The following is a 12,334-nucleotide window of genomic DNA, read 5'->3' on the forward strand; positions in this document are numbered from 1 at the left end:
GACTTCCAAATGAGAACGAAATCAACATAGTAGACAAGGAGGCTGGGAAGATCTGACTCTCTCCAGAAGCAGCATTGCCACCTTGCTGCCACTGGGAACTAGAACTGCTGTCTTTCTCACAGAATCTTATTCTCGAAAGACAAGTCACACTTTTTGCTCTCGGGGCAGAGCCATGTATCCCAGCCTCTTCCTTTTTTCCTTTGCCCTCTCGCCTTTATTCAAGCTCATTGATTCTTTGTTTCAGTGGGAGCTTCCAAGAGAAATGGAGTAAATCATTCAGCAAGGGGAAGACATCAGCCATCTAGAATCCTCAACATTAATTTAGAATTCACTTTTATATGGTTTAAACCATGAATAAACAATAGACAAGGGATGGGAGGCTGAGGGAAGGAGAAAAGTGGATCATCTAGTGAGGCTCGTGGAAACAAATGAATCTACTGTGTCCACACTGACTCAGTAAAACTCGTTTCTGGTCTCCAGAAGCTTAGAGTCCAGTTGGGGAGAAAAGACATACTCATCATTTATGAGACACGGTGAGAAAGTTTATGGCTGCCACCAAAGCGTCACTTCTGATCCATCTACAGACTATGCCCCCTTTCTTGACTCCCAAGGGACCCGGAAATCTATTCACAGCCTCCCTAACTGTCTAGGAGAGTATGCTGGTGGCAGAAGCACCCCTTGACTGGGTGAGGGGAGCCAGAATTGGGCTTATCTCCTATGGGTGCTATGTCCAGCAGCATGAGTCACTGTAGTGGATGGACCCTCTTCCCGTTCAATCTGCAGCCACTTCTGGTATCACAAATGGGCTCTCCAGTGCTTGGATATGATGGGTCCAGATTCTTTGTCTAAGAGTCCTGATCTCTTGCCTTCTCTGCTCTCCCCACAGTTTCCTTCCCAGGGTCTGGAAATGTCTTCTCACACTCCTTTAAAACACGGTTTATGACATCCATGTTCCTGGAAGAATGGGGAGCCATCTTCCTATTCTCCTAAGTGTGCCTACTTTGTTGATGGTTACTCTCGTAAGGACTACCACGATGACATTCTGTCATATGTTTTGTCAAAGGGCAGAAAAACAAACAGAGAAAAGAAAACATAAAAATGGCCAATTAGCAAGTAAGCCAGGAAATATGTGCTGAGCAGCATATGACAAACATTTTCATGTACTTTATTCTATTTCGTTTTCATGATAAAGCCCCCAGAGTAGTTGTTATTCTTCCTACTTTATTGAGCAGAAGCCTTAGGGTCACAGGAGTTAAACCACTTGCTCAAAGCTGTATACATAATAGAGCCCATAATGCATATATTTTCTGTTGCCCAAGACACTGTTCCTTCTACTGTACCATGGCTGCTTCTAGGTCAAAAGAGGAAGAACTTCCTGTGGGTTAGAATGTCCTAGGGGTAGGTTTATGAGGAGGAGGTATTTGAACTGGCTCTCGACTGAATTATAGGCTCTGGCTAGACAGTGGAAGAAGGCAAGGCTATTCCTGGACTTGGAAGGATTAGGATGACTAAAACCACAGGTTGAAAAAAGTGGAAGGTGTATTTGGAAGACTGTGTGTAGACTGTTTTGGCTGGATAGGAGGGCTCATTCATATAATGAAATGGCACCCAGCCAAAGAGACAGGAACAATGAAGACTGCTTTGCCATTGTTGTGATTCAGGAGTTTCAGGCACCTCTGTTAAATGAGGATAAACAGGGCTGACCTTCCCTCACAGGCAGTCTGGGATTCTGAATCATCGGTGACTGGGAAGTGGCATGCTCCATTATCTGAGGCATGATATTATATCCACCAGCTATTTTGTGCAGTTGAATTTTTGTTCCATTGAAATGATTCTCTCAGTGTGAGCTCAATAGCGACGGGCATGATGGTGGTTTTTCTATGTTGCCAGAAACTAGGTCTGAATTTCTTCCAGCGCCTCCTGCTCTAAAGCACCTCTTATGATTAATTAACCTTTTGTGGAGTAACTAGGACATCTGTGTGGGATGAGATGTACTTTGGTCAGACTTCAGTTTTCAGTTGTTCGGCAAGAGGATAATTAATTATAAGAGCTGAATCTGAACAGAAGACTTTGGAGGAAATCCAAATGAAGCAAAACATCTAATTATCAATGAACAGGAAGTATTTTTTTTTTATTGTTGTTGTTGTAGAAGTGAAGAAAATACTTAATATAAATAAAAGGTAGTAACAACTTAAGATGCTTGCTTGGAGTGTACATGTAATACGATAAATATTTGTTTTTTGGAGATAAAGTACGATGAACTCACCATAACCAGACAAATACGAAACAGGGGCCAAGTTAAGTGTCTACAATAATATGTATTCCCCTTAGAGAGAATTGTGTTGGCTTTAACAAGGGTATATCTAGAATCACCTGGCTATCATTACTACTGGCAAATAACAGCAAACACCTCTTGTCTACAGAAGAGGGTTGGATTAAGATGCAAAGTAAGAGATAAGATGTGAGAAGCTAAAAACAGTGTAAAATCAATTTCTGTAACAGAAATGGCTGCTGTGATAGAGATGGTTTTTCCAAAGCTTAACTCTCTGAGGCGAATCACCTGCCGTAGTTAGCCCACATCTACGTGACACAATCTCCTACAAAACCCACAATCCCGGCAGAGCCAGAGATTCTAGCTGGACTTACTGAACTGTGAAGATGGGTACTGTGGTGGACAATGAGAGAAATTTCCACTCTCAAACGAAATGATCCTCGGGGTTGGTTGTTGCCCACACTCACCGGTAACTTCTATACAAGTACTGCATGGTTGTGTCCTTCAATGAGGGAACAAGATTCTAGTCGTATTTGTAAGTATCACGAGGCTTCCATTCTATGAAGATGCTGTGTCCTTTCTTACTTATTTCTCCTGTTGCTATGAAATAATTTTCATTACCATTTTCTTTCTACCTGTGGCTTCGGCTGCCTCACGTGAGCACTTGACGCCCACGCTTTGTGCATCTCTCAGTTTCTACAGCTTCCTATTGTATGTTGTTGTGGGGAGACAATCTTCCACGGTGTCTTGCATTTCTGCATTCTGCTGTTCAGTACAGTAATGTCTCTGTCAGGGACAAAGGTAGGGCAGGTTTATCAGTAACCCAATATAAAAGATTTAAGTTTCCTAAGTCTGATGTTCCTCAACTATGATCAAACCTACTGCATCACATGGCTGCTCTGTGTCACCCTTTTGGGACTCAGAGGGGTGCCGGGGACAAGGAAGGGGGACCAGGGTAAACACGAAGCTCCTGCTGTGTGCTGTGCTGTGAGTAGTGAGTCATTTGTCTCTGACTCAGGTGTCTTGTGTCTTCTGCCACATCCATGAAGGTACGCCAGGCTAAATTGTTAGATTGCAAGGAAGGTGGTATTTCTATATACTTCCTGACATATGGGTCTTACAACCAAACTCCCTCTGAGGATCTGACTGGGTCAGTTGGTCACCATCCAGTATGGAGGATGCCTGTCGCACTGAGCTGTTGTGCATATACAACATCTATCTTCTAGGATAGTCGATAGATTGCAGCTTTTGGATCAGGAACTCTTTTTTGAACTAGCCATCTGTGGCCAACTTTTCAAGGTTACTTTGTTCAAATATTGAGGACTGTGAAGGAGGGTACAGGATGTCATTAAGAGGGGCCATGAGCTTGGCAAACCCTTGAAAGTTCTCAGAAGTGGACATTATAAGTTTTGCCTTTCACAGACTGTCCAGGGAAATGTTACTGAGAAATAGTTAATTCACCTCAACTCTCTGGAATATTCTGAGATTTTTGTGAATGAATATGGGTGTATGCCTTATCTGCAACTTACCAGCTCTCTGCCTGAAGAGGAAGGAAATATTTGGTAAATTTTGTGCTCCTAACACTGGCTACTGGAGATGAATGCTCAGGTTCACCTTAGAGGTTCTCTCTTAGCGTGTATTCCACTATTGGGAGAGCAGACGTGTGGTTGGCTGGGATTCTCTCCACTGTCAGGTTCAGGCATGAACCCTCATTGGCCCAAATCAATCAGGCTTTTGTCTGTTGATGCAGACGAGGGCCTATGACTTTAAAGCATAGCTTTCATTCTGTCACTGTATTAGTCAGTGTTCTTCAGAGAAACATAACCAATAAGAGATATATATATATATCTGTATATATATATGGCAATGTTACTATAAAACATAGCGCCTGGGTGGCTCAGTCTATTAAGCATCTGACTCTTGATTTCAGCTCAGGTCATGATCCCAGGATCATGGGACTGAGCCCCATGTTGGACTCTGCCCTGAGCGTGGAGCCTGCTTAAGATTCCCGCCCCCCCTTCCCCTCTCCTGCTCATGCTCTTTTCCTCATAATAAAAAAAGTTAAAAATTACCCGCCCCACATATAATATATAGAATATATACTTATATATGTAAAATCTCAGCATAATTAATTAATTAATTGGAATCGGCTCATGAGATTTTTGGAGGCTGAGGAGTCCCACGGTCTGCTGTCTCTAAGCTTGAGACCCAGAAAAGCTGGTGGTGTAATTCGGAATACACCGAGATGTATTCTCGGCCAACTGCCCGAGAACCAGAAGGGCCAGTGGTATCCAAGGGCAGGGGAGATGAGATTAAATGTCCCAGTTCAAACAGGGAAGCAGACAAAGAGAGTTAAATTCCTCCTTCCTTTGCCTATTACTCTAGTAAGGCCCTCAGTGGATTGGCTGATGCCCACACACTCCTTTACTGAGTCCTGTGATTCTACAAAAACTAAATCTTAGTGAGGGACACCTTCACAGACACACTCAGGAATAATGTTTTATCCGGGCAGCCTGTGGCCAGTTAGGTTGACACATAATATTAACCATCACGGTCACCAAGCTTGAAAATAAAGCTGACACTTGGAGGAAGGGAAGAAGAGTTGAAAGTCTGGCCAAAGTCGGAGTCAGAGCCCTGGTCAAACCATCCCCAGAGCCTATGTAACTTCTGGCCTTTTCTATTATGTGAGCCAACAAATTAACTTTATTGTTAATGGCAGTTTGAATTGGGCTTTCTGTTACTTACAAACAAAAACATCCTAAGTGATTCACTTACTGGTTTTCATAACATCTGAGGTCACTCAAGGGTTAATGCTCTGAGATTATATGGGTAATGCAGGCATCTTTCTTGCTTTCTTCTTTCTTTTTTTAAATGTTAAGGGGCAGAGAGAGAGGGAGACAGAGGATCGAAGTGGGCTTTTTGCTGACAGCAGAGACCCCCATGCAGGGCTCAGACTCACGAACCATGAGATCGTGACCTGAACTGAAGTCAGATGCTTAACCAACTGAGCCATCCAGGAGCCCTAGACATCCTTCTGAAGTTGGGATGGTGCATGTTAATTCCGGACACATCAGATGCAAGTCTCATAGGTGTAATTCACTGGTCTTTTCCCAGTGCCTGATGTACGGCACATGCTCACAAACATTTGTGGAAGGGATCCATGAACACTACTTATGGTTCCCCAGAACTTATTAATTATTTCGTGACACTTGTCACACCTCCTTGGTTGCTTTGATTGGGCTTTTGCTGCAGGATTTGGAGGATGAGTTTGGTTACTAAAGAGTTAAATCAAAAGATTAAAAAAAAAAATCACACTGTTTCCGTGGACAATGGTGACCGATGTCATCTTGGACTCCACATCCTTTAGGGATGGGTTTCCACATTGGTGATTCAGCAGGCCAGGCCATACTAGTTAATCAGAAGTTATAATTTTGGTTTGTACTGTTCTGAGGTCCATTATAATCTACAGTTTACAGCTTGTGGTAAAAAGGACGGACTAACTTGTTTTGCTGCAGTACAGTGTTATTTTCTTCAGAAAATGATCAGACCTAGAGCTGTGCCTTAGATCCCAGCACTGCCTCTTTGCATGCAAAAGAATACCCCCCTTTCTAACTGAAAACTGCCAGAGTAAAAACAAAACAACAAAAAAAAAATCAAGACAGAGATGGTCTTACCTTATGTACATCTGCTGTAAGTCCAGGTACCAACAAGGATCACACCCGAAGTGGGAGAATCATACGGCCTTACTAACTATGGTTGAACCATGTTAAAGTCATGAAGAACCCTGATGGGACCTCAGGTTAATATTCCCAGCTTGCCAAGCCGCATGTTTGCTGATATCAGGATTTTCTAGTGGATGTGGAAAACAGTTGAAATCAGAGTATCTGGGTCAGCATAATTTAATGTGCTCTAACTGACAAAAACCTAACCTGAACAGCCTTCTCTAATGTTCAGAGTGTTCTCTTCCTCTCTTCAAATGATTTGTCACACCCAAAGAATGGGAGAACTTCTTGGAATGTGTTCCTGACTATGGACAGCACGTCCACAATGCAACAAGTAGACAGCAGGGTAATTGCGTGATGGCCAACACTTCTGGGAATAAGGCAGGAGGTGCATCATTTATGCCACTAAACCCACCCACACACCCTGCAATATCTTCCTGGAATCGCAAAGGGAGTTCGAAAAGAAACCCAGACCTTATAGGTAGACCTAAATCCAAGGCCATGTGGCACTGGGGAGAGCAAAGTGGCTGCTGGAGTTTCACTTACAAAGGACTTCTTGTCCTGGTCAAACTTGAAAATTCAAAGAAATCCTTTTGTCAGCTAAATTCACAGTTTCTCTGATAGGGTTGCACTTCGGCCTTCATTGTTTCATTAATGTAGCTTTAGGCACACTTATTTTCTGAAAGTCCAAGCTACCTCCATTTATTTCCTTTAGTATTTAGAAGGCTAAAACACCATCATACCATTGCCACTTTCCCTAAGCATCTTGACAGGTTTAGATTGCCAACTGACTTTTCCTTTTGGATCAGCAAAAAAAAAAAAAAAAAAAAAAAAAAAATCCCTGCTAACCATTTCCCCATGGTATCCCTCCCAGCAGTAAAATTCTCAGCAAGGCTACTTAACAATGTCTTATGTGCTCGTTTTTTTTCCATAATGAGACTGCCAACAGATGCCCATATAATGGAAGTCTCCATTGGCTCCCGTGAATCCGAGTTTTGTAGCTGAGCTTTTTGTGAACCTGCATCAGCAAAGCATTTTCAAGATCCTCTGTCTCCCCGGATGGTCTGCTTCTCCTCTTGTCGCTCTCCAAATTCTCTTCACTTTGCTTCCACCTGCATGCGTGTGCGTTTCTGTACTGGAGTATAGCCTCTTACTCTTATTCTAGCATTTGATTATACTTACTCTGCTCTGTTATTCTCGTCTCTAGTGTTTTTTTTTTTTTTTTTCTTCTAAGCATGAATTTATTTCATCCAGCTGATTCCAAGAATAGGAACCATATCTTCTAATTCTTTGTATGCCTCTAAATACCACTCACCACGTTGACTATGCCTAATAAAGATGCTTCCCTGGTAACATCAGTTTCCTGGTCTTGGCCTCAATTGCAGTAGTTTGCTTTACTTTTAAAAACGCCCCTCCAATTTATTTTTAATATTTAATATTTGAACTGTTTATAAGCCATTTTTTAGGCCTCTCTTTATAAGTCCATTTTGCCCAGTTGCAGGTCTATCGAAACTGGATTTGACTGGAAAGGAATCTTAGATGCGTGGACTGTAACTGGATATCTTCCTCATATTTAACTCAGCATCTAGTTTGTGGTCTTCTAGTTACTACTTTTAATTGGTTTATTAAGTGTGCTAAACTTGGTAGGGGTTAACCAAGAGACAGTATTTATTTTCCTGCCATGACTGTCCTTAATTGTACTTAGATTTTCCTTCTTGGCCTCCTTGGTGAGGCTGATCTCACAGCTTTGCAGTCAAAGTGTTAACAAATAGCACAGCCCAATCTAATATAAAAATTTCAATCTCGGGGCGTCCGGGTGGCTCAGTCTGGTGGGCGTCCGACTTCGGCCCAGGTCATGATCTTGCGGTCTGTGAGTTCGAGCCCCACGTCGGGCTCTGTGCTGACAGCTCGGAGCCTGGAGCCTGTTTCAGATTCTGTGTCTCCCTCTCTCTCTGACCTTCCCCCATTCATGCTCTGTCTTTCTCTGTCTCAAAAATGAATAAACGTCAAAAAAAATTTTTTTTAAATTTCAATCTCTCATCTAGTCACAGCTTCTTCCCCAACACTGCCTGCCAGTCCCCCCCATCCCCCATTGCTCAGAGAAGACATGATCCCTCAGTGCAGTAGATGGGCAGGGAGGCATGGCTGGGTCTCCCTCTTGTTGTCTACTGTGCTCCTTCACTCCCCGTCTCCACTCAGAACACTGCTGCTTTGGACTCTTACAGAGTTGGGGTGCTGAGTAGGGAGGAGAAGTAGACAGTGACCGTTTCCAACTTGACTACTGCTGGCATAATCGGTGCCATTGTTCTCAGTGTGGCAGATGACCCAACACTGGGTTTCATTCAGGAATGTTTGTGGGATCTTTGTCCTGCATGGGGAAATGTGTTCTTTGGCTGACCTCTTGTGACATCCCCTCCGTTCTTTGCTCTGGTTCTATACCCCACTGCGCTTTCTTTTGTTGGGGTCCCGATGCCCTGTAGGCAGAGTCCTGTCAAGATGGTGCCAGCCTGGCTCCCCTCTGTGGTATTCACATGGACTATCTTTATTCTTCTGCTGGCTGATGGAAGTACGGCCTGCTCCTTGGTTTGCTTATACTCCACGGATAGTCGCGATCTTGGAGGACACTTTAGGTTCTCCCAACAACGCTTTTTTGCCCCATTCTTTAAGATCATTCTGCCAAGGACTAAGATGCCTACCTTCTGTATGCAAGTGGTGGTGGCAAAGCCCCTTCTAGTTAGCAGGGTGTTTTGTGTGGCAGAGGGTGGGCAGAGAGTCAAAGGACCCCCAATTCTTTCTCCATGGGACAAGGACGGGACAATCCACTCCCACACATTTCTCCAGAGGATTTCTGGAGGTCTTATGTTTCTCTAATGAAAAATAAAGCACGGGTGCACATTCTTTCAGTGTTTATTCCAGATTCTTCTAGATGGTTCTTATATGAAAAGCAAGGCATTTTGAAAGCCCAGATGTTTGTTGTCTTAGCATAATATCACACGTATTATTACCGAATTCAAAGCATATGATTAAGGAAACAGGAATTAGATAGATGAAAAATAGAGTCTAAATTTGTTGAGTGAGATTTGAATGCAGTATTCTTTTTGTAGATTCCTCTTTCAGTTGAGCAGTTATTTTCATTGAAATATTATTTGGTTGAGGAAACCTTCTACATAGTGAAACATATGGGCAGCGATTCTTGGCTTTAGAGCTTCCAGTTTCTGACAGGGTTTCAAGATGTCTTAATGCTGAGACTAGGTCTGCAGCTTTGGCACCTTGGACAAGGCATTTTTACAGAGCTAAGTTGTTTTATTTTTAAATTTGAGAAGATTTTACTCAGTAAGTGTTGAAATCCTTCAGGCCTTTAATAATTTGTAACATTTGCATAATGTACACTCATATTGGTAAGAATTGAAAAAGACCAGCTTATGGGGCACCTGGGTGGCTCAGTCGGTTGAGCGTCTGACTTCGGCTCAGGTCATGATCTCACCGTTCTGGAGTTCGAGCCTCGCATCGGGCTCTGTGCTGACAGCTCAGAGCCTGGAGCCTGCTTCAGATTCTGTGTCTCCCTCTCTCTCTGCCCCTCCCCTGCTCATGCTCTGTCTGTCTGTCTCTCTCTCTCTCTCTCTCTCTCCCTGTCTCTCTCTCTCAAAAATAAATACACATTTAAAAAAAGAAAGAAAGAAAAAGAGCAGCTTAAAAAATGTAACTGCTTTGAAAAAAAAATCTGATTGAACATTTGCATTAACAATAGTGCTGCTCATCAGGATTTCATCATTCAACTTATAATTCATACAGCCTTTAATTTTATTATTTAACTTTGCTACACTTTCAATAATGGAAAGTTTAATAATCAGTGTCTTTAATTCAACACTTGTTCTAGTTCTGGCATTTTCCCTTTACTGGTTGCAAAACAAGTTACTAAGGGTTTCCTTTAGACTATATGCTATAAATAAATAAGTACCTGGTTTTTAAATTTTTTATAACTACTAAATAGGACATTTAGTTTTCTCATCTGGACAGTGGATATAATAACACAGCCAAAAAAAAAAAAAATCCCCACGTCCCCCACAAACATGTTCCTCAAGCTATCTGAACAGAGGATGTGACCAAGCCACAAGCAAGGGGTCCGTCCCCTATGATTCTTCCTTCCCTCACTCTCGACATCTAATCAGCTAGAAAATCCTTGGCTCAACCTCCAAAGTGAATCTCAAGTTCATCCATTCTTCTCCACCTCTGCTGTTACCACCAATTTTGTTACTTCTTGCCTGCAGTAAGGTAGAGACCTCTGTTTTCTCAGTTTCTCTTGCCCTTAGACTCCACACTGCAGCCACAATGGTCTCTAAATACATAAACCAGGTCACCTTCATCCTCTCTCTCAAACCTTTCAGTAGCATTTGTTTGGAGTTAGAGTAAAATCCAAGCTCCTTATCGTGGTATATAGTTAAAGTGATTCTAGCTGTGGTGATAAATGGAACTCGAAATTTCAGTGGCTTAACGTACGAAAATTCGCTCCTGGTTCAAGCAACAGTCAGCGCAGTTGATCCTGGTTTAGAGCAATTTGCCTCCACAGGATGATTCGGGGACCTAGCTTCTATCTCGTGGTCCTGCTGTTCACTAGCTGCCTCAGGGTGTTCTGCATCCAGCAGACAGAAGGAGGCAGTGGTTGGAGAGGGAACACCCACTTCTTAACTGTTGTGGGACTCGTAAGACCACATTCCAATACTGCTCGCATACCATTGGTGAGAATTGATCACATGGCCCCACCCAGAAGCTAGGAAGGCTGGGAAATGTAGTCTCTGGCAGGGAGACCCTTAAAGGTACAAGTCTGGAGAGGTCAGCATGCATCTTTGGGGAAAGCCAGACATCCTGTCACACACAGTGTTTATTTTATTATTAAAAATTTTTCTTTAACGTTTACTTATTTTCGAGAGAGAGAGAGAGAGAAAGACAGAGAGAGAGAGAGAGAGAGAGCGTGCAAGGGTGGGGGCAGAGGGAGAGGGGGACAGATGATCTGAAGCAGGCTCTGCGCTGACAGCAGAGAGCCCAATGAGGGGCTCAAACTCACGAACCGAATGGTGAGATTATGACCTTAGCCAAAGTCGGACTTAGCTACCCAGGCGCACCCCCACACAGTGTTTAAACACCCCCACCAGTTGCCTCTAACCGCCCTCCAGCCACCTCTTAAAAGCTTTCTGGGACTAGGTTCCAGCCATGCTGGTCTTCCTCCTCTTCCAAGTTCAAGCTCATCCTTGATGAGCCCCCCATGTCCCCCACAAACATGTTCCATCCTTGGAACTCATCCTAAGACTTTTGTGTTCTCTTCTTTCTGGCTGGAAACTTTTATCTCCAGGCCTTTTCCTGGATAGTTCTCTTCAATTCCCAAATCTCAGTTCAAGTACCATCTCCCCAGGAGGCCCTGCCCGCCTACCCAATACAGTACTCTTCCATGTACCAGTTGTAGTTGTCTTCACAGCACGAATCGACTATCTGGAATTATCTATGCTTGTTTACTTAGTTACTCTCCATTTTCCTCCCCACTCATCATCTGTGTCATGTAAACTCCATGCCCGACTATCCCGCTCACTGCTATATGTATTTCCGGCACACAAAACATGACTGGCACAGATGAATCAATCAATACATATTTATGGAATGAATGGAGGGAATCTTTTAGTCCTGGCAGTCCAAAATCCATAAAGGAGAGTTGGTATGGGAAGGCTGACACCACTCCATAATCACTAGGATTCAGTTGTGCTGATCAATTTTCAACCAGTGAAATCAACCATCTCTGCTATATTAAATCCTCGTTGTATCTTCCTGGAAGAACCTTGTGGAATATATTAATCCAACAAAACCCCCAAATTTATATCCTATTAGAAATCCAGTTTTTTGCAAGTTTTTAAAGAACTACCAATGTTACTTGGTATTTTTAAAAGTCCTTTTTTGACTACATGTGAATATGCATTATAAGTGGTACATTTTGTTTGTGAGTAATTTTTATTGCTATTAATAATACTACTGGGGAATACAAATGAAGCCGCATAAAACAATTCTAATGGCTGCTCCACCAGCCAGTTTTAAAGCTGCTAATGGAACCTGAGGCATTCGAGGTTTGTGTGTACTCAGAATTTTAGAATGACTATTTAATTTCTTTCCTTATTATTTCCAGGGTGGAAATTCAAAGCCCTTTTGAATTCTCTTTGATGAAATTACTCATATGAATGTAGCGTTTTATGAAGATATGTTTTATTCTACTGAGAAGCAACATAAGAGGGTGGAAAAAATATTTCTTGCAGACACTAAAACCCTGAGTTTGAATTTTTTGGGGTCTGCCATTTACTAG

General features: G+C 42.7%; 1 long non-coding RNA gene across 2 annotated transcripts; it reads right to left on the reverse strand.

The window, feature by feature from the left end:
- Window positions 1-275: 275 nt before the first annotated feature.
- Window positions 276-10,680, reverse strand: LOC131499442 (uncharacterized). 2 transcript variants are annotated; one of them, XR_009255879.1, is made up of 4 exons: window positions 10,492-10,680; window positions 5,947-6,121; window positions 2,740-3,058; window positions 276-1,042 (listed from the first exon to the last, which is right to left on the reverse strand). It is a non-coding gene; the product is annotated as an uncharacterized LOC131499442 (long non-coding RNA). The 2 variants fall into 2 exon arrangements; XR_009255881.1 differs by lacking the exon at window positions 5,947-6,121 and having other exon boundaries at window positions 277-1,042.
- Window positions 10,681-12,334: the final 1,654 nt, after the last annotated feature.

The sequence above is a fragment of the Neofelis nebulosa genome, chromosome 2, assembly GCF_028018385.1.
Source record: "Neofelis nebulosa isolate mNeoNeb1 chromosome 2, mNeoNeb1.pri, whole genome shotgun sequence".
Taxonomy (NCBI): domain Eukaryota; kingdom Metazoa; phylum Chordata; class Mammalia; order Carnivora; family Felidae; genus Neofelis; species Neofelis nebulosa.